At 42.0% G+C, this 21,530-nt stretch overlaps 1 protein-coding gene across 1 annotated transcript in view; it reads left to right on the forward strand.

Moving 5' to 3' along the window:
* Positions 1 to 21,530, forward strand: part of LOC121000927 (CMP-N-acetylneuraminate-beta-galactosamide-alpha-2,3-sialyltransferase 4-like) — a 144,423-nt gene that overhangs the window by 51,311 nt on the left and 71,582 nt on the right. The gene's annotated exons all lie outside the window — the stretch shown is intronic.

The following is a 21,530-nucleotide window of genomic DNA, read 5'->3' on the forward strand; positions in this document are numbered from 1 at the left end:
TTAATAGTTTGGACTTTTCGGACGTGGCGATATCTGATATGTTTATTTATTTATTGTTTATATATTTTATATGTAAAATTCGGAAAGGGGGTAATTTATACTTAATAATTTGGTGTTTTTATTAAACTTTTTTTTTTTTTACTTTTTATTTAATAACTATTTCCCCCCTTATGAGCTAGAACCTGGGATTTTTTCATCCCTTGTCCTATTCACCCTAATAGAGCTCTATTAGAGTGAATACGGTCTCACACTCTCCCTGCTGCACTGTGCATAGTACACACAGCAGCAGGGAGATTACCATGGCAGCCAGGGCTTCAGTAGCGTCCTGGCTGCCATGGTAACCGATCGGAGCCCCAGGATTACACTGCTGGGGCTCCGATCAGAAGCTGCCACTGCACCACCAATGAGGAGGAGGGGAGGGGACCCTGTGGCCACTGCCCCCAATGATTTTAATACTGGGGGTTGAGGGGGGGCGCACTGCACCACCAATGATTTTAATACTGGGGGGGGCGTTCTGCACCACCAATGATTTTAATAATGGGGAGGGGGGGTGCACTGTGCCACCAATGATAATTAACCTTTAATACAGGAGGCGGTTGCCGGCAGCAGAATCACATAGCTGGGAGCTGCGATCAGCGGCAGTTAACCTCTTAGGTGCCACACCTGAGGGGTTAACTGCCACTGATCACTGATCGGCTATGTGATTCTGCTGCCAGCACCTGTATTTGTATTAAACGTTAACTTTCATTGGTGGTGCAGTGCGCCCACCCCTTTTCCGCCCCTCTTACTTTTTATTGGCAGCAATATTGACAGCTCTGTATTACCCTGTACGTTTTGTAGCTTTGTATGTAATGTTTTCCAAGTATGTCTTTAACAGTAGGGCTGGAGGGAAGGGATAAGGTTAAGAAATTAGCATGGGCGGGGGGGGGGGGGGGGGGCACCGTTTCAGTTTTTACCTCAGTCAGCAGAAAGGCTAGGTGCACCCCTGCTCAGGCGAGATTATAACTGCTATTGACTCCTTCTTGAGGTATCGTGGCATTCAGAATAGAAGAAAAGTATAGTAAACCTTGTATGAAATGCGTTTACCCTGATGATTCCTGCACCAACAATGTTACTAACCACAATGACTGCAGATGACCTTTAAGTAGCCTGACCCCTTTGTCTCTGAAATATTATAAAGTAAGGATGTGTGGAAAAAATTATATGACTCGTGACAAAAATATGACTTTTCTTCACAACCTGCTCCTTTCACATTCCTTAATGCCAGTTCTTCCCCTTTTGAAAGGTGTTCTGTTCTATGTGGGTAACTGAATACTTCTTTGTGCTTGACCTCACTTGCTCAACTCCACCATTCTGACAATTTCCGGTTTGACTGCTATTGTCTATACACTCACGAATGTAGAAACTAAACTTCTTTATTGTCTATAACGACATCACAATAAAAGGCAGGGGCAGAACAGCTTTCATACAGCCAAACAAACAGCAACGGCCGTTTCGCGCTCTCGCACTTCTTCAGGCCACCACAAGACCATCTTCCCACCCACTGGCAGCTCCTGGTTTTCCCTCTCAGCGCTCCACAGCTACGACCACAACTCTTGCAAAATACTGCACCAAGGAGCAACACTGGAGCTCGGCTTCTTTCTTGTTGAGGGGACATCACACAAAACCTGGGCATACACTCCAGAATGGTTTGGCAGTAGCCAAGTCTTCTTACTCACACTTTGTGGCAGATTTATCATAGACTGGTGATGTACACCAGTCTAAACTAACCAGATGCTATGCCAGATGCTGCGTATGCCTCATCATAAATTAGGCATAGCATCCAGCAGTCCATTCGACAGTCCCCGGCTGATGTAGATTTCAGTGTTCTTGTATACCAGAACACTGGTGTAGGAGATGATAAATGTGGCGGGGCTTCCTTTTCAGGAAAGTGTTGCGACAGGCGGATAAACATCACTTGAGCAAAGATCAAGTGGCCTTGAAAAAGTTGCAAACACGCAGTTTGCTACTTTTTTTACATCAGAAAACTGGTATATTCAAATAATAAATCTGCCCATTTGTTACAGTAACCTGCCTTCTGTAAAATGGACTGAGCAGGACACACTTGGTGGCTAGTCTCTCTCCAAAAAGCTTTGCAGACACTCCCGCTGCTGCTTCTCTGTCCAGCATTCCCATGTCACTCCCTATTACACTAACAGGCCTTTTCCTTTCCTAGCTAAAAAAAACCCATCCCCAACAGTCTCCTGAACTTTAGTTCCACCCTCTCTGCTGGACATTACAGATACAGCACCTAGACACTGACAGATTTCTTATGCCCAGATTTACTAACATTTCTGTGCTTAGAATCTATCTAAAAAAGTGGTGCACATTGGCACCATTTTGGCACAATTTGGTGCAATTAGGGTTTTAACACTTTTTCTCCGACATGCTTGACCAGGGGCTGGGCTTAGCGGAAAGAGGGGAGCTTTACAGGAAAAAGGTGTGGTCTATGATGCATCATTTTGCACCAAAATTGCATCATCATTTTGGTGTGAAATTCTGTTTTGTAATACGCCAACCATTAGCTGGTATAGAGTCAGAGAAAAGTGTCTGTCCCTGCACCACATGTATCCTCCAGCCTGAGCCCCTGTGATAAATCTGCTGCAGGTCTGGACAACCTGTCTAAACTTACGCCATCTACAGGATTAGTAAATCTGCCTCACAGCACAAGTCCTTATACCTCTATAGAGCATTAGGAGATAAAAGAGAGATAGGAGGCAGCGCCTCATGTGTGGTATTGTCTCGTAATAGGTGCAAGAGATAGATAAAAAACTCTTACCAGAAGATGTTGTGAAGAGTCACAACACCTATATGAAGCTTGTGCTGATTTTCCCGATCAGCGTGCGGGGTGCCTGCGCTGCTGCCTAGGTTCCAGCCCCGTGCCTTGGAGGCATTCGTCGGGGAGAAGTAAGTTGCAGAAGAAGAAAGAAGATGAACCTTTGGATGGCGCTATCAGCAGGAGTCGGAAGCAGGTAGGTATTGGTAACAATACTTTTTTATTTTTAGTCAACGCATTTCAGGGGCGGAGAGCCCCCTTCATCAGGACAGTATATAATATAAAACAACATTTACATGTGGCGGTTATTTAAACTAAAAAAAGGCGCGTGAGGCCAAACAAAGGTAGAGCAAGGGGAGTGGGGGGGGGGGGGGGGGGGGGAGTGGGTGTGTATCTAAAACTATAGAGAATTGTCGCCGGGCACTCAGCTGTTTGCTGATCCTTTGGACATATATATAGAATGGATCCGATTTGTTTTTGAAACAAGAAAATAGAGTAATTATATATTACGTTGCTCTGGGACATAGCAATACTGTGTGGTTTAAAAATGGGCCGTATTTAGATTGGTTGTGGATGGATCAGTCTAGTTTTAATGATTTTTTGGGTGAATGGAGAATTCGGCATAAAATAGTATAAAGCATGGTGGTAGAAAATACATATATATAATGGGACACCTAAACCCAAAATTATATATATATATATATAAAAATATAAAAATATACATATATATAGTATATAGAAAATACAGCAACACATATATATATAAAAAGGGAAATAAAACAAAATTATATATATGACAATATACATCTCATGTATAATTAAATGGATAAAATGTAATAGATGGTACAGGTGGTAGTATAAAGCATGGTGGTTATGTTGATTATAGATAAAAGCATGTATAAAATATGTATATCTAGATAGATGAATAAATTATACTATATATTATCATGAATATATGTGTGTGCATTCATATACACAAAATTTTCTCATGTATGTATATCAGCACACACATGAAATTCCACCATGATTTATATGAATATATATAAAAATCCTACTGTACATAAAAATCCATGTATTGGTAGATAAAATGGGGGATGGGGGGTGGGGGGGGGGAAGGGAGGGGGGGTTTTGTTAGCTGATATGAATAAAAAGTTAGTGGGTAAGGTTTTTTTTGGGGGGGTTGGATGGGGGAGAGCAATATCAGGAGATTAACCTGAGTGGAATCCGAGGGGGAAAAAAAGAAAAATAGCTACTGATACAATGTTGTAGTTATTTCCTAAGGCTGTATCAATTGTCCATCCTAGACACAGTTTCACAATTGTAGCTAGCAGGGATTTTCTTGGCAGTGATGTGGGACTGCAGATGTTTGTTGCATAAAGATAGGATTAGGGATGTGAATCAGAGGCCGCCCAACATTCAGAAGGGAGTATAAATATAGTAACCTAAAATATAGTAACCTAAAATATTATAGAGTGTTCTGTTCTATGGGGCCCTTGAGTGGGAGGATCTTTTAATGTTCAAGGCGGACTACCAGGCAACGAGGAGATGTCCTTTGAGAATGTTTATACTAGAGGATGGTCTCGTTTATTTCATTCAGCCCTTGGGGCGCAAGGGTATCTAATTGATACATCCAATAGACTTCTCGTCGTTGTAATGTACTGAACCGATTGTATGGGTTTTCTGGTATGAAATCAATTGGTGTGATCTTGATGGGATGTTTTTCTTTATCTGATGTTGAGGCACATTTTGATAATGTTTTTGGATGTTGTGCCTATGTTGATTTAGCCTGCAGTGTAACTCCTGGGTGGTGCGGCCTATGTATTGGAGCCCGCAGCTACACTCGATTAAATAAATTACGTAACTAGACTGGCATGTCAGATGGTGTTTTATCATAAAGGTGGTCCCATTCTTATTGGACGAAAAATGTGTGCATTTATTGGTTATGGTTTTGCAGCATAGGCACCGACTCTTTCCACATTTGTAGCTGCCTAGTTTTTTGGGGGGTAACTGTGGTCCAGCCGAGCTGGCTTTTTTATGTTGTTTCGGCTTACTGGGCGCGAGTAGGTTCTTAACCGTCGGGGCTCTCCTGTAGATCATTCTAGGTTTGGGGGGCAGGTGTTTGGCGAGGTATGGATCCTGTAATAGGATATGCCAGTATTTTGAAAAAATTGTACGTATATTATTGTTTGATGTATTGAACTGTGTGACAAAGTTTATATTCATTTCTGTATGTGTCCCTTCTCTGTTTGCGGGCTGTAGACAGGTTGCTTGTGTGTCAGTGATGGTTCTACTGTAGGCGTTTTTTATAAGTTTCCTTGGGTAGCCTTTCTCGATAAAACGTTTTTTGAGAATTTTTGCCTGGTTTTTAAAAACACTATCAAGGGTACAGTTTCGCCAGATTCGTTTGTATTGGCTATATGGAATGTTTTCCAACCATTTTTTATTATGGAAACTTGAAAAATTTATATAACTATTTGTGAAACACAGAGAGGAAATGCACCAAACAGAAATGCTACTGACTATACTGGGAAGTCATACATGCAGGTATTAAAAGCTGAGACTTTCGCCAATATGTTCCAGTCAGGAAGATATCGGAGCCCATCAATGCACCACGTCACGGTCACTCAGCATGGCAAAGGGTCCTAGCCGCTACTCTAACTATGGTGTGAACATGGTCTGGGGGTGATATAATTCAGCACACAGCCAAGCCTCCACACAAAGGCCCAGCATGAATACTGTGGTAGTACAATGTGAATGAGGCCAGGCCGTGAGCCACACCTATGCCAGACCATGTGATGGAAGTTACCAGGTGCAACAGAGTGTCCAAACACACTCAAATCTAACAAGACAAAAACACAGAAATGAAGTGGCAATTCTGGAGGAGCTGCTCAGCCCCTGACACTGTGGCGTGTCTTTTATTGAGGGAGCAGCCCCACCGCATGTGGACCGCAATAATCGACTAACCCCAGCAAAATATGCATACAATGGAGGACGTCGACGCGGTCCACATGCACCACAAGAGCAAACTACACAGAATGTAGCAAATAAACATATGAAACACAGAGAGGAAATGCACCAAACAGAAATGCTACTGACTATACTGGGAAGTCATACATGCAGGTATTAAAAGCTGAGACTTTCGCCAATATTTGTGTCGATGGATTTGAAGTATGTTTGAGTGGCCAGTTGATTATTTTGGGTGGAGATAATGATGTCTAAAAATTCGATCTCACTTTTACTGTATTTCGGGGTGAATTTAATTCCCCAACCTGTATTGCTTATATTATTGCAGAACTGTAAAGCAGTATTCTCATCACCGTCCCATATGATGAAGACATCATCAATGTACCTTTTGTAGTATACGAGTTGTTGGATACGGGGTGTAGTGTTTTGAATGTGTAACCTTTCAAATTCCCCCATAAAAAGATTTGCGAAAGATGGCGCTACTTTCGTCCCCATAGCGGTACCTCTGCGTTGATGGTATATTACGCTATTATAGATAAAAAAGTTGTTCTCTAAAATGAAGCGGAGACTGTCTATAAGAAAAGTTACTTGGGGTGGTTTTAGGGTGGGATCTCCCTCTAAAACGGTTTTTATACACTGTATGCCCAGGTTGTGTTGAATATTAGAATAGAGGGCTGTGACGTCCATAGTGAATAGTGCGTATGAATCTTTCCAGGTGATGTCTTTTAGTTCCCGAATTAGCTGACTAGAATCGTGAAGATAACTGGGTAGTGTGCGCACATATGGTTGCAGGAAAAGATCTAGGTAGTGTGATAGGTTACTTGTGGCGCATTTCGTGTTTGACACAATTGGTCTGCCAGGCGGGTGTGTTGAATTCTTGTGTATCTTGGGAAGGTGATAGAAATAGGGGGTGCACGGGGCTCTTAGCATTAGGAAGTTTTTTTCTTTTTTGTTTATATAATTTCTATCATGGGCGTCCTTTATTATTTTTATGAGATTCTTATTGATACCTGGAAAGGGATTTTCTGACACTTTTTCGTAATAGGTCGTGTCGTTGAGGATATTTTTTGCCTCCTTCTCATAGTCCGCAAAATCTTGGATGACTATCCCACCCCCTTTATCTGCTGGGCGGATAATTATATTTTCATTTTCACTGAGTTTTTTCAGGGCATTTTTTTCCGGTTTACTAAGATTATCTTTTCTATTGGGCATGATTGGTATGGTAGTCATTTTTTTGATATCAGAAGATATAAGGTCAAAAAAAGTGGGGATATGGTGTCCCTGACTATGAAGGGGAAAGAAATTGGACTTTGGTCTAACGTCTTGGTGTGTAAATGAGGATAATTCTGTCTCCATTGGTTGGTCTATTTTTTCTTTGGGGGGGAATTTGATATGTTCAACCTCAAAATGCCTTTTGATTGTGAGATTTCGCCTAAATTTCTGTATGTCTAAGAACAACTCAAAGGGATTAACAGTATTGAGGGGGCAGAAAGATAGTCCCTTCTCAAGGACTTTAGTTTCTGTTGCAGTCAGTATGTGGGAAGAAAGATTAAAGATTTTTATGGTGGAGGTGGTGGCATGTTTATTTTTTTCTAATGCCTGGACGATTTTCCTTTTTTGGGTGCCTCCCCTACAGCCTCGTGTTCTAGTTTTCTTTTTCCAGGGATTGGTCTGAAGTATTGTGTGATCTGGTGAGCAGCTTTTTGGTGGGGTGGGGGGTGTAGAGGAGGCTGGGCCAGACTGACAGGAGGTGGGGTGGTTTTGGCATGCCCTAAAAAAGGTACTAGCGCGGAGGGGCCAGAATGTGAGTTGTCTATTGTAATGACCTGATTTTTAGCTGTGGTTGCCAATGGTGATGTGTCATGCGTGGTGAGGTTACACAGTGAAGAGATGTCCGTGGGGGGACTATCTGTGGAAAGTGTGGGTGTACGGGGGGTGGGGGAGAGCGGATTGGTGCGTATGGTGGGCAGAGGGTGGGGGGCCGGCCAAGGCACCAGGGGCTCTTGGGTGAGGCTGTGATTGGAAGCCTCTAGGAGATTAGTTGGTACTTGGGACGGGGGATCTATTACTGAGAGTCGTGATCGGTTTTTATGTTCAAAATATTTGGTTTTTAGTGCCCTAAATTTCTCTATAAAATCATCATTTGCGTTGGTTTCTGTCTGGGGAGGGGACTGTGTGGGCTGAAGAACTGCTGGGGTGGGCAGGAGTGCCGACAAGGAACTGGGTGGCATGTGTATGCTGGAGTGTTGTTGCTGACATGTGGCCGGGGTGGGCATGAGAGTCGGCAGGACGTGGGGTGGTGTGTGATGGCTGGAGTGTGTGTGAGAAGAAGCTGCTGAGGTAAGCATGGGTGTCGGCAGGGTACTGGACGGTATGAGATTGCTGGGTACTTCAGGGTGGGGATGGTGATTATCCGTATGGAGAGGTGGCCGCTGGTGGGGACTGGGGTGGTGTGTGATGTGGACGGAGTGGGGACTGCTAGAAGGAGTATTGGCAGCCAAGGGGTGAGATATGGAGGATGGGTTTTTGCGGGCAATGTGGTGGGGGCGGCATGGATCTGTCCTCATATCACCTTTGTCATGCTGTTGGTTGGGAACGTTATTCTTCTTATAGCGGTTGTTGATGAAGGACCGCGATCTGGTGTTGGCGTGCTGTGCCGGTCCCTGCTGGTATGTTATAGCTGGTGTGTTGGTCTGTCCCCCTATGCCCCTGTTGGTGGCCTGGTGATGAGTATCATGCTCTGTGATCCTGCTTAATCTGTATTTATTTTGTTCTTTGTCTAGTCTGTCCCTCTGTAATTTATTGGATTTATTAGCTATGATGTTCTGTTCGTTTTGGTAAAGCCTGTTGGTAAGGTTATGATTGATAACAGAAAAATCGGGGTGACGGGAGAAGCTGCGCAGGGAGGATATATTTTTCTCAATGCCTTTAGTGTAAGTGTCTGCAATTTTTACTCTTTTATCTATGATGATTTTAATCAAGCCGGCTGCACACTGATCTAGATAGTTGTTCCACTCATAGGTGAACACTGGATCATCTTGGAAAGTAGGAGGGATATTTATACGTAAGCCTCTAGGTGAAATATTTTCTTGCAGATATATTTTCAGGAACATGATGTCTATAGAGTGCAATAGTTCACTCTTGAAATTGTCCTCAAGTTCTTTAAAGAGCTCAAGCATCCTGTTGGTGTCTATAGGAGATTGACCTATTATATTCACATTCGATTTGTCCACTTGGGAAGTCAGATTTGAATTCTTGGTAGTGTAGCGGGACACCAGGGATTCGCGCTGCTGTACCCGCTGAGAGAAGTATTCCATCTTTGATCTTTGTTTATTCAGAAACTTTTTTGCACTTCGTGTCAGATAGAAATAAAAACACCAGACAATGGGCTGCAGATCCTCCAAGTGTAAAATTACGGACTTAGATGTCCTCCGGTTGCAGTTAAAAGGAATGCCGCTCCGGACACATGTGGAGATAAAAGAGAGATAGGAGGCGGCGCCTCATGTGTGGTATTGTCTCGTAATAGGTGCAAGAGATAGATAAAAAACTCTTACCAGAAGATGTTGTTTTTTGACCTTATATCTTCTGATATCAAAAAAATGACTACCATACCAATCATGCCCAATAGAAAAGATAATCTTAGTAAACCCGGAAAAAAATGCCCTGAAAAAACTCAGTGAAAATGAAAATATAATTATCCGCCCAGCAGATAAAGGGGGTGGGATAGTCATCCAAGATTTTGCGGACTATGAGAAGGAGGCAAAAAATATCCTCACCGACACAACCTATTACGAAAAAGTGTCAGAAAATCCCTTTCCAGGTATCAATAAGGATCTCATAAAAATAATAAAGGACGCCCATGATAGAAATTATATAAACAAAAAAGAAAAAAACTTCCTAATGCCAAGAGCCCCGTGCACCCCCTATTTCTATCACCTTCCCAAGATACACAAGAATTCAACACACCCGCCTGGCAGACCAATTGTGTCAAACATGAAATGCGCCACAAGTAACCTATCACACTACCTAGATCTTTTCCTGCAACCATATGTGCACACACTACCCAGTTATCTTCACGATTCTAGTCAGCTAATTCGGGAACTAAAAGACATCACCTGGAAAGATTCATACGCACTATTCACTATGGACGTCACAGCCCTCTATTCTAATATTCAACACAACCTGGGCATACAGTGTATAAAAACCGTTTTAGAGGGAGATCCCACCCTAAAACCACCCCAAGTAACTTTTCTTATAGACAGTCTCCGCTTCATTTTAGAGAACAACTTTTTTATCTATAATAGCGTAATATACCATCAACGCAGAGGTACCGCTATGTGGACGAAAGTAGCGCCATCTTTCGCAAATCTTTTTATGGGGGAATTTGAAAGGTTACACATTCAAAACACTACACCCCGTATCCAACAACTCGTATACTACAAAAGGTACATTGATGATGTCTTCATCATATGGGACGGTGATGAGAATACTGCTTTACAGTTCTGCAATAATATAAGCAATACAGGTTGGGGAATTAAATTCACCCCGAAATACAGTAAAAGTGAGATCGAATTTTTAGACATCATTATCTCCACCCAAAATAATCAACTGGCCACTCAAACATACTTCAAATCCATCGACACAAATAGTTATAAAAAATTTTCAAGTTTCCATAATAAAAAATGGTTGGAAAACATTCCATATAGCCAATACAAACGAATCCGGCGAAACTGTACCCTTGATAGTGTTTTTAAAAACCAGGCAAAAATTCTCAAAAAACGTTTTATCGAGAAAGGCTACCCAAGGAAACTTATAAAAAACGCCTACAGTAGAACCATCACTGACACACAAGCAACCTGTCTACAGCCCGCAAACAGAGAAGGGACACATACAGAAATGAATATAAACTTTGTCACACAGTTCAATACATCAAACAATAATATACGTACAATTTTTTCAAAATACTGGCATATCCTATTACAGGATCCATACCTCGCCAAACACCTGCCCCCCAAACCTAGAATGATCTACAGGAGAGCCCCGACGGTTAAGAACCTACTCGCGCCCAGTAAGCCGAAACAACATAAAAAAGCCAGCTTGGCTGGACCACAGTTACCCCCCAAAAAACTAGGCAGCTACAAATGTGGAAAGAGTCGGTGCCTATGCTGCAAAACCATAACCAATAAATGCACACATTTTTCGTCCAATAAGAATGGGACCACCTTTATGATAAAACACCATCTGACATGCCAGTCTAGTTACGTAATTTATTTAATCGAGTGTAGCTGCGGGCTCCAATACATAGGCTGCACCACCCAGGAGTTACACTGCAGGCTAAATCAACATAGGCACAACATCCAAAAACATTATCAAAAACATAGCCTCTCCAGACATTGTGCCTCAACATCAGATAAAGAAAAACATCCCATCAAGATCACACCAATTGATTTCATACCAGAAAACCCATAAAATCGGTTCAGTACATTACAACGACGAGAAGTCTATTGGATGTATCAATTAGATACCCTTGCGCCCCAAGGGCTGAATGAAATAAACGAGACCATTCTCTAGTATAAACATTCTCAAAGGACATCTCCTCGTTGCCTGGTAGTCCGCCTTGAACATTAAAAGATCCTCCCACTCAAGGGCCCCATAGAACAGAACACTCTATAATATTTTAGGTTACTATATTTTAGGTTACTATATTTATACTCCCTTCTGAATGTTGGGCGGCCTCTGATTCACATCCCTAATCCTATCTTTATGCAACAAACATCTGCAGTCCCACATCACTGCCAAGAAAATCCCTGCTAGCTACAATTGTGAAACTGTGTCTAGGATGGACAATTGATACAGCCTTAGGAAATAACTACAACATTGTATCAGTAGCTATTTTTCTTTTTTTCCCCCTCGGATTCCACTCAGGTTAATCTCCTGATATTGCTCTCCCCCATCCAACCCCCCCCAAAAAAAAACCTTACCCACTAACTTTTTATTCATATCAGCTAACAAAACCCCCCCTCCCTTCCCCCCCCCCCCCACCCCCCATTTTATCTACCAATACATGGATTTTTATGTACAGTAGGATTTTTATATATATTCATATAAATCATGGTGGAATTTCATGTGTGTGCTGATATACATACATGAGAAAATTTTGTGTATATGAATGCACACACATATATTCATGATAATATATAGTATAATTTATTCATCTATCTAGATATACATATTTTATACATGCTTTTATCTATAATCAACATAACCACCATGCTTTATACTACCACCTGTACCATCTATTACATTTTATCCATTTAATTATACATGAGATGTATATTGTCATATATATAATTTTGTTTTATTTCCCTTTTTATATATATATGTGTTGCTGTATTTTCTATATACTATATATATGTATATTTTTATATTTTTATATATATATATATATATAATTTTGGGTTTAGGTGTCCCATTATATATATGTATTTTCTACCACCATGCTTTATACTATTTTATGCCGAATTCTCCATTCACCCAAAAAATCATTAAAACTAGACTGATCCATCCACAACCAATCTAAATACGGCCCATTTTTAAACCACACAGTATTGCTATGTCCCAGAGCAACGTAATATATAATTACTCTATTTTCTTGTTTCAAAAACAAATCGGATCCATTCTATATATATGTCCAAAGGATCAGCAAACAGCTGAGTGCCCGGAGACAATTCTCTATAGTTTTAGATACACACCCACTCCCCGCCCCCCCCCCCCCTTGCTCTACCTTTGTTTGGCCTCACGCGCCTTTTTTTAGTTTAAATAACCGCCACATGTGAATGTTGTTTTATATTATATACTGTCCTGATGAAGGGGGCTCTCCGCCCCTGAAACGCGTTGACTGAAAATAAAAAAGTATTGTTACCAATACCTACCTGCTTCCGACTCCTACTGACAGCGCCATCCAAAGGTTCATCTTCTTTCTTCTTCTGCATCTATAGAGCATTAACTACACAGTATAGCATTCAATCAGACTGGAAGTATTGTACAAGGATACTAGGAAGGGAATTTATCATTCTCCATATGCCATATGTTTTCTGGCAAAAAAAAGTCTGCCCTCATCACTTTCCGAAAAAGGGTTCTTGATGAGGGTGAGGGGGGGGGTTGGTGAGACTGAAAACTATGGCAGCTCGGAGTTGACTGCTGGAGGGTGCGCCTAATTTAGGATGAGGCCTGTGCCCAGCCATAAGTTAAGAGAATCCTCCAGCAGTGCAAGGGATGTAAAGACCCCCCAAATGTGCTGGACATCATCCCTTTTCTTAGAAGCAATACACTGGTAGATTAAAGGGCCGGTGCAATAATATAACCATTAACATAAGTAACAGCATTATTCACATAGGCACTTCTTAGCTTTTATAGAGGAATGCAATATATAACATACACAAAAGGCACTTGCAAATTTCACACAAATTAGCCAACATTTTATTGCATGCAATTTTTCTACATTACAAAGAAATGAATAATGGGCTCCATATTTCCTTTTCAGCAGAACTGGTTCCTGACCTTGGTTTTCGGCAGAAGTGTCAGACTGGTTATTCTCATTTTGCTTACATTAGTCAGAAACTCGGCGATAAGGTGCTGCAGACGTCAAAGAATAAACACTTGCACCTTCCACAACTCACTTCATACATACCATCAGTTTGCCACTTCCTTAAAGTAACACTCCCCACATAGAAAACATTGGGTCTATGGTCAACAAATGAAAACTCCTGCGCCTTGTATTATATATTTGTAATGTTATTTACAGTAGGGTTGTCACAATAGCAAAATTTGGACTTTGATTTTGATACCAAGAAAATTATCACAATACTAATACCAAATTGATACCACACATAACAATAAATGAATAAAATAATAATAATAATAACTAAACACACAATAAAATACTCACACATTTACCACATGGTACTGGGCAACATTGTGTTTTGTTTTTTTGGCAAAGTATCGCTTGCCCATTACATGAGGACGTGCTTGATGGGGTTACATACTATTAATGTGAGGTACATGGAAGTCTAAATCGATAAAACCCATGTGACTCCCATTAGGATTAACCCCATCAAGTACCTCCTCACATAATGGACAAAATGGGGTTAATATGCGAGATACATGACGGAGCTACTTAGTATTTATGTGAGGCACATGGTTTTATCAATTTTGACCTCCATATACCTCATATTATTGGTAAATTACCTCATAATGGGCTTTACATTAACCCCATGTTGCCCACTATGTAAGGAGGTACATGAGGGGGTTACTTACTATTAGGCTACATTTACACGACGGCGCCGTGCTTTGCAAATTGCAGATCCGCAAAACACGGGTGCTGGGCGTGTGCTTTCTGCAATTTGTGGAACAGAATGGGCCGCCCATGATAGAAATGCCTATTCTTGCCTGCAAAACGGACATGTTCTAATTATTTTGCCAGGCTGCGGAGCAGAGCAACGGTTGTGGACAGCACACTGAGTGCTGTCTGCATCTTTTGTGGCCCCATTGTGGACCCAAACAGTCATGTGAATGAGGCCTTAGTGTGAGTAACATGGAGGTTCTGAAGTAATAACACCTGCGTCTTACATTAATAATAAGTGGCCCAATCATTAATCTCACATAATAGCAACACCAATGTTCCTTTATGCTGCTGGCAGGCCATGGTGCAGATCACAGTGACACTGCCCCTCACACTCTGCCCTCAGCCTGCTTTCCTTTTCATTGGTGGTGCAGTGGCTGCCATCTTCACAATCCGTCCCTGACTCCCCCCTCAGCTTTTACTGGCGGTGTCAGTGGTCGGCTGCGTCACAATGGGAACAGCGGGGGGACCCACTCCTTCTTTCTCCATTGTGCAGCCGCTGAAAAGAACATGGTATGCACCGTACTGTGTGCGCAACATGTACTCTCATAGGATTTATTGCGCAGCTTAGTAACGAAAAACCAGGTAATCCCAGTATCAAACCAAACTGGGCATCAAAGTATCGAAAAAGTATTGAGACTTCGATATCCGGTGCAAGCCTAACTTGTAGTTACAGACAGCTTGGCGGTTACTGGCACATATCTTGGTGGATTGCCTGGGATTTGAACACAGCTTGGCAGTAAGGTCTCTGATGGGCACTCTGCTTGATGGCTACAGGTAATGGGACACAGCTTGGTAGTTCAGTCTGTTAAAGCCATACTCACGGTATATGATGAACTCTTTGGCCTTGCACTGTCACAATCTCTATTCACACTTTCAGGCTCTGGAGGCACATCTACCATGTGCCTCAGTACAGTAACACACTGGAAGTGGTCCACAAGCACTTGCAGGACACACAGGGCCTTCTTCACTGGTCAGGAAGCACCCTCCCTGGCAGCAGCAGTCTGGCAGGGATAAGGCTCCACAAATTGCTCTGCAGGATCAGGGTTTTGCCATGGCAGCGACATACACTGGCAGGGCCCAATTCCTCTCCACAAATCTTCTCTGCTGTCAGCTTCCGTGGCAGCCTCAGAAATGAACAGGATCATGTGGCACGCCAAACACCTCATTATATAGTTCAGCTCCACCTTATCATAGAGCCCATGTTGTGCAAAGCTCCCATGTCCACACATACAGTGGATATAAAAAGTCTACACACCCCTGGTAAAATGTCAGGTTTCTGTGATGTAAAAAAATGAGACAAAGATAAATCATTTCATAACTTTTTCCACCTTTAATGTGACCTATAAACTGTACAACTCAATTGAAAAACAAACTGAAATCTTTTAGGTGGAGGGAAGAAAACAAAAAAAACTAAAATAATGTGGTTGCATAAGTGTTCACACCCTCTTATAACTGGGGATGTAGCTGTGTTCAGAATTAAGCAATCACATTCAAAATCATGTTAAATAGGAGTCAGCATACACCTGCCACCATTTAAAGTGCCTCTGATTAACCCCAAATAAAGTTCAGCTGCTCTAGTTGGTCTTTCCTGAAATTTTCATAGTCGCATCCCACAGCTAAAGCCATGGTCCACAGAGAGCTTCCAAAGCATCAGAAAGAATCCATCAGAGGGATCTCATTGTTAAAAGGTCACATAAAACCCGGTTACACAGAGGACGATTTTATATGCATATGACAGCGATGTTTTGATGTAGTGCCGCCTGAATTCCTTTTTTATGTGACTTAATGAACTTGGATCGTTTACCGGCAGAGCACACATTTTGTTTACTTCGGCTTCATTGAGTATGTCTGAAGACGTGGTTCTGGGTTTGAATGAGGGCAGAGAAGGGGTGGACGCCTTCTTTACGGAGTGTAACTCCAAAGACACTTTACAGGTAATCTGTACAAAAACTCTAGAGCTGAAGATTACCCAACTAACCGATAAAGAGGTACGACTGTTTTGGTCGATCAATTCATTGAGATCATACAGAGACAGCGGGAGAGTGCATATGAAGATGATTTATCATTTAATCTGGAATGGAAAAAAATTACATATGAAATTTTCGATGCAAATTCTAAAGATGGTACTGCATAGAAATGAACAAGAATATAAGACAGTGAATGATGCCTTATTAAAAGCGAAAGAGGAATTACGCACACGCCTAACTGAAAATCAAATACAAGCCTTTGAAAGGAAATTGAACAGAAAGTTGGTTATCACACAAACAGAAATAAAAGAGAATAAGAAGGATCAATTTTTGCGGGATAAAAATGATTATGACACTGGGAGAGTATTTGATTGGGGAAAAAGGAGACAACGCAGGAGACGCCGACAAAAGAGAAATAGAACGGATTTTTGGACAACCAATTCGGATTCCAGTGTATCAGATGATCCCAATACATCAACTGAAAAAGTACAACAAAACTCCATAAGAGGAGAACAAGGAGAGGTGGACGGAGAAGGAACAAACAGAGTTCGGAAATCTATGAGAAGCAGGAAGCAAGTGTGTTGGATACAATAGTAGAGACTGAAACAGTACAAAATAAAGATTTGATCATTAATCTTTCCGGTATCGAGTTGCCGCCGGACTGCACCTCAGCCCTTAATAAAGGACTGGGGTTCAGCCTGATGGAGCAATTCGACCGAGCGACTTTTGAAATCGATTTGTATAAATCTATAAGAAAAATTTATCTTCGAAAGGCTTTTCACGATAAACTCCTATAGCAGTTGGCCATCAGAGCGAGATGTTTGCTGAGAATTTTGAGGAGCCTGAAAGGGCCTGTTTAGAAATTTTAGTGGACAAAAAGTTTTCTGTATGTGAAGAAAGGGTAAATGGACGTGAAAGGTTTACTGGGGGTATAAAATCTACATATTCCCCCCTATGTCTGCATTTAGTGGAATTGATACTTTTTTTATAAAAGAATACTCCATGATATGAAAGCATTGATTTATCCTCGGACCCCCCACAATGTGAGTCCAGGTGAATTTAAGACCATACGGTGGTTACGTAACCACCCGGAGATTGTGGTAAAACCTGCAGAGACGGGGGGTAATATTGTGTTGATGTCCCTTGAGTATTATCGATCGGAAGCATTAAGGCAGTTAGAAGATATAGGGACGTATGAGAAGTTATCCAGCGACCCTACATCTGTCCTACAAATAAAATTGAAAGAGTTACTACAAAAGTACATAGATATTGTTTTTTTTGCCAGCACAATTATTGATAAGCTAGTACCAGCGTATCCCAAAAAGCCATCTTGGTATTTTTTGCCAAAGGTGCATAAGTTGCCGACCCGACCCCCTGGTCACCCCATTGTGGCGGGGATCGGGTTGGTGACAGAGCTTTTGTCGGAGTACCTTGATTGGCTATTAAGACCGGCCCTTAAAAAGTCAGTTACTTATTTAAAGGATACCAAGGATTTTCTCCTGGTACTGGAGGATTTCCAGTGGCAGAGTGATTGAAACCTGGTGTCATTAGATGTAGAAAGTTTATATACTCGCATTCCCCAGTATGCGGGAGTGGAGGCGGTTGTGGATATGCTAAATCTGACTGAGAAGGATGAGATCTATGTCCAGTTTGTGGAGGAGGCGTTACTCTTTGTATTAAGTAACAATACATTCAGGTTCGGACAGCAATGGTATCGACAGGTACACGGCACGGCGATGGGGGCGCCTGTGTCGTGTACCTTCGCTAACATATATCTCAATAATCTTGAAAGTAGATATGTATTTAATATAAAAAATCCCTTTTTGATATAAATACAGACGTTCCTGCGCTACGTGGATGATGTCTTCATGGTGTGGAAGGGAACAATGTGAGGAATTTGTTTCCTATTTAAATCGCGAAAATGACATGAACATGCGCTTCACCTTGAATTTTGGAGGTGAGGTGTTAGACTTTCTTGATGTCCGTGTCATTATACGTGATGGCGAAATGATTACAGAAGGTTTTCGAAAACCTACAGCCTCGAATTTCCCTTCTGCACCATGGAAGTTTTCATCCACGTAGCGTAAAAGAGTACATGCCATATGGACAATTTACACGTTTAAGACGTATTAACAACAGGAGGGAAGGCTATTTAAGACAGGCCACTAAATTAAAAACTAGGTTAGTGAGGAGGGGTTATCCTTTGAGAATGCTGGATGAAGCATTTTAAGGGAGGATGAACACACACAGTATGAATTATTGCATCAAAGCAAAAAAAAATAGAGAAATAGAGAAAGAGGATCGTTTTGTTTTCGTGTTCAAATATAGCCCCATGGCTGATCAAATCAAAAAAATCATTTATGACAATTGGGATCTATTAAAGAATGAGAGTAGTCTGGAAAATTTTACAGACAAAAAAAACCTTATTGCTTTCCGAAAAACCCACACTCTAAGGGATCATTTAGTCAGTAGCCGCATGAAGTGTGAACAGAACCCAGAACAATTGTTAGGTGGTAAAAAACCTGCAGGTAATCATCGTTGCGGTAATTGCTCCTTCTGTGGATATATCCTCCGAGATAAGATCCTATGTATAGGAGGTATATCCCACAGAATGAGACAATTCTGCACGTGTAGGACGACATATGTAGTCTATGTAGTGAAATGTAAATGCAGAGCATTTTATATAGGAAAGACAATTAGGCCGATGTTAGAAAGATTCCAGGAACACTTGAATTTCATAAGAACGAAAAAAGGCTGCCCCCGCCTTATAAATCATGTATGTCAAGAACATAGGGGGGATATAAAATTTTGGGGTTTTGCGGGAATTGAAGTGGTTCCATTAATGACACAGGGGGGTGACAGACATCGTCTCCTGCTACAAAAAGAAGCACGATGGATCATCCGTACAGATGCAATGGGTCCTTAAGTTCTGAATGACCGCAATGATCTCAGTGCATTTGTTTGAGGTAATACTTGTTCTCGTAATGTAATTGATTGCTGCGATTTGTTTTTAACATGCCCACAGGTGGTGTCCTGGTAGACTTTTTGCCACACCTTTCAGGGTTAATACTTGCCCTTTTAAAAGGCCGGCGCACCTGTCTGCATCATATAGGTAGCCGGAAGAAGCACGTTAGTGCGAAACGGCCGTTGCTGCTTCTCGCCGCAGGTGCTGCTTTTTGTTTCTGTGAAGGCTTTTCCGCCTCAGCCCTATGATGTCTGAATGTTTTGTCAAGCAATAAACAAAAAAGACACACTGCAACTGGTGAGTGCCGCTGATTTGCTACTTTCATCTCGTTTTGGATGCTCATTGTTAAAAGGTATCAGTCAGGAGAAGGGTACAAAAGAATTTCCAAGGCATTAGATATACCATGGAACACAGTGAAGACAGTCATCATCAGTGGAGAAAATATGGCACAACAGTGACATTACCAAGAACTGGACGTCCCTCCAAAATTGATGAAAAGACGAGAAGAAAACTGGTCTGGGAGGCTACCAAGAGGCCTACAGCAACATTAAAGGAGCTGCAGGAATATCTGGCAAGTACTGGCTGTGTGGTACATGTGACAACAATCTCCCGTATTCTTCATATGTCTGGGCTATGGGGTAGAGTGGCAAGACGAAAGCCTTTTCTTACGAAGAAAAACATCCAAGCCAGGCTACATTTTGCAAAAACACATCTGAAGTCTCCCAAAAACATGTGGGAAAAGGTGTTATGGTCTGATGAAACCAAGGTTGAACTTTTTGGCCATAATTCCAAAAGATATGTTTGGCGCAAAAACAACACTGCACATCACCAAAAGAACACCATACCCACAGTGAAGCATGGTGGTGGCAGCATCATGCCAAGGGGCTGTTTTTCTTCAGCTGGAACTGGGGCCTTAGTTAGGCTAGAGGGAATTATGAACAGTTCCAAATACCAGTCAATATTGGCACAAAACCTTCAGGCGTCTGCTAGAAAGCTGAACATAAAGAGGATCTTCATCTTTCAGCATGACAACGACCCAAAGCATACATCCAAATCAATAAAGGAATGGCTTCACCAGAAGAAGATTAAAGAGGACCTTTCACTAGAATATAAAATCTAAACTAAGTATACAGACATGGAGAGCGGCGCTTAGGGATCTCCCTGCACTTACTATTATCCCTGGGCGCCGCTCCGTTCGCCCGGTATAGCCTCCGGTATCTTCATATGTTCGGCTCCACCCAGTTGAGCCTGCCGGCGTCTCCTTCTCCCATGCTGTAGCGCTGGCCAATTGCAGAGCTCAGCTCATAGCCTGAGAGGTTTTTTTTCTCTCAGGCTATGAGCTGAGCGCTGCGATTGGCCAGCGCTACAGCCTGGGAGAAAGAGACGCAGGCAGGCTCAACTGGGTGGAGCCGAACATATGAAGATACCGGAGGCTATACCGTGCGAACGGAGCGGCGCCCAGGGATAATAGTAAGTGCAGGGAGATCCCTGGGCGCCGCTCTCCATGTCTGTATACTTAGTTTAGATTTTATATTCTAGTGAAAGGTCCTCTTTAAAGTTTTGGAATGGCCCAGCCAGAGCCCAGACCTGAATCCAATTGAAAATCTGTGAGGTGATCTGAAGAGGGCTGTGCACAGGAGATGCCCTCGCAATCTGACAGATTTGGAGTGTTTTTGCAAAGAAGAGTGGGCAAATCTTGCCAAGTCAAAATGTGCCATGCTGATAGACTCATACCCCAAAAGACTGAGTGCTGTAATAAAATCAAAAGGTGCTTCAATAAAGTATTAGTTTAAGGGTGTGCACACTTATGCAACCATATTATTATTTTATTTATTTTTTTGTTCCCTCTACCTAAAAAGATTTCAGTTTGTTTTTCAATTGAGTTGTACAGTTTATAGGTCACATTAAAGGTGGAAAAAGATCTGAAATCTGATTTATCTTTGTCTCATTTTTTTACATCACAGAAACCTGACATTTTAACAGGGGTGTGTAGACTTTTTATATCCAGTATATGCCACCATTCACCATCCCCGCAGCATACAGCGAAAACCTCACATCACCGTTTCTCCTTTCCGTTCTCCGACTCCGTTGAGGAGCAGGAGAACGGAAAGGACGCATTCTGCAGATAACTGAGACCTAACAGAGCGTAACGGAGCCTAAAGACCCCATAGAATATAATGGGGTAACGTTCGGCTTCCGCTCAGAACATGATTTTTGAGCGGAGACCGAACGGACTCCATTATAGTCTATGGGGTCTTTAGGCTCCGTTACGCTCAGTTAGGTCTCAGTTATCTTCAGAATCCGTCCTTTCCGTTCTCCTGCTCCTCAACGGAGCCGGAGAATGGAAAGGAGAAACGGTGATCTGAAAGGAGCCTTAAACTCACAATGCCTGCAAGACATAGGCATGTGAAAGGG

The sequence above is a fragment of the Bufo bufo genome, chromosome 1 (genome assembly GCF_905171765.1).
Source record: "Bufo bufo chromosome 1, aBufBuf1.1, whole genome shotgun sequence".
NCBI lineage: Eukaryota > Metazoa > Chordata > Amphibia > Anura > Bufonidae > Bufo > Bufo bufo.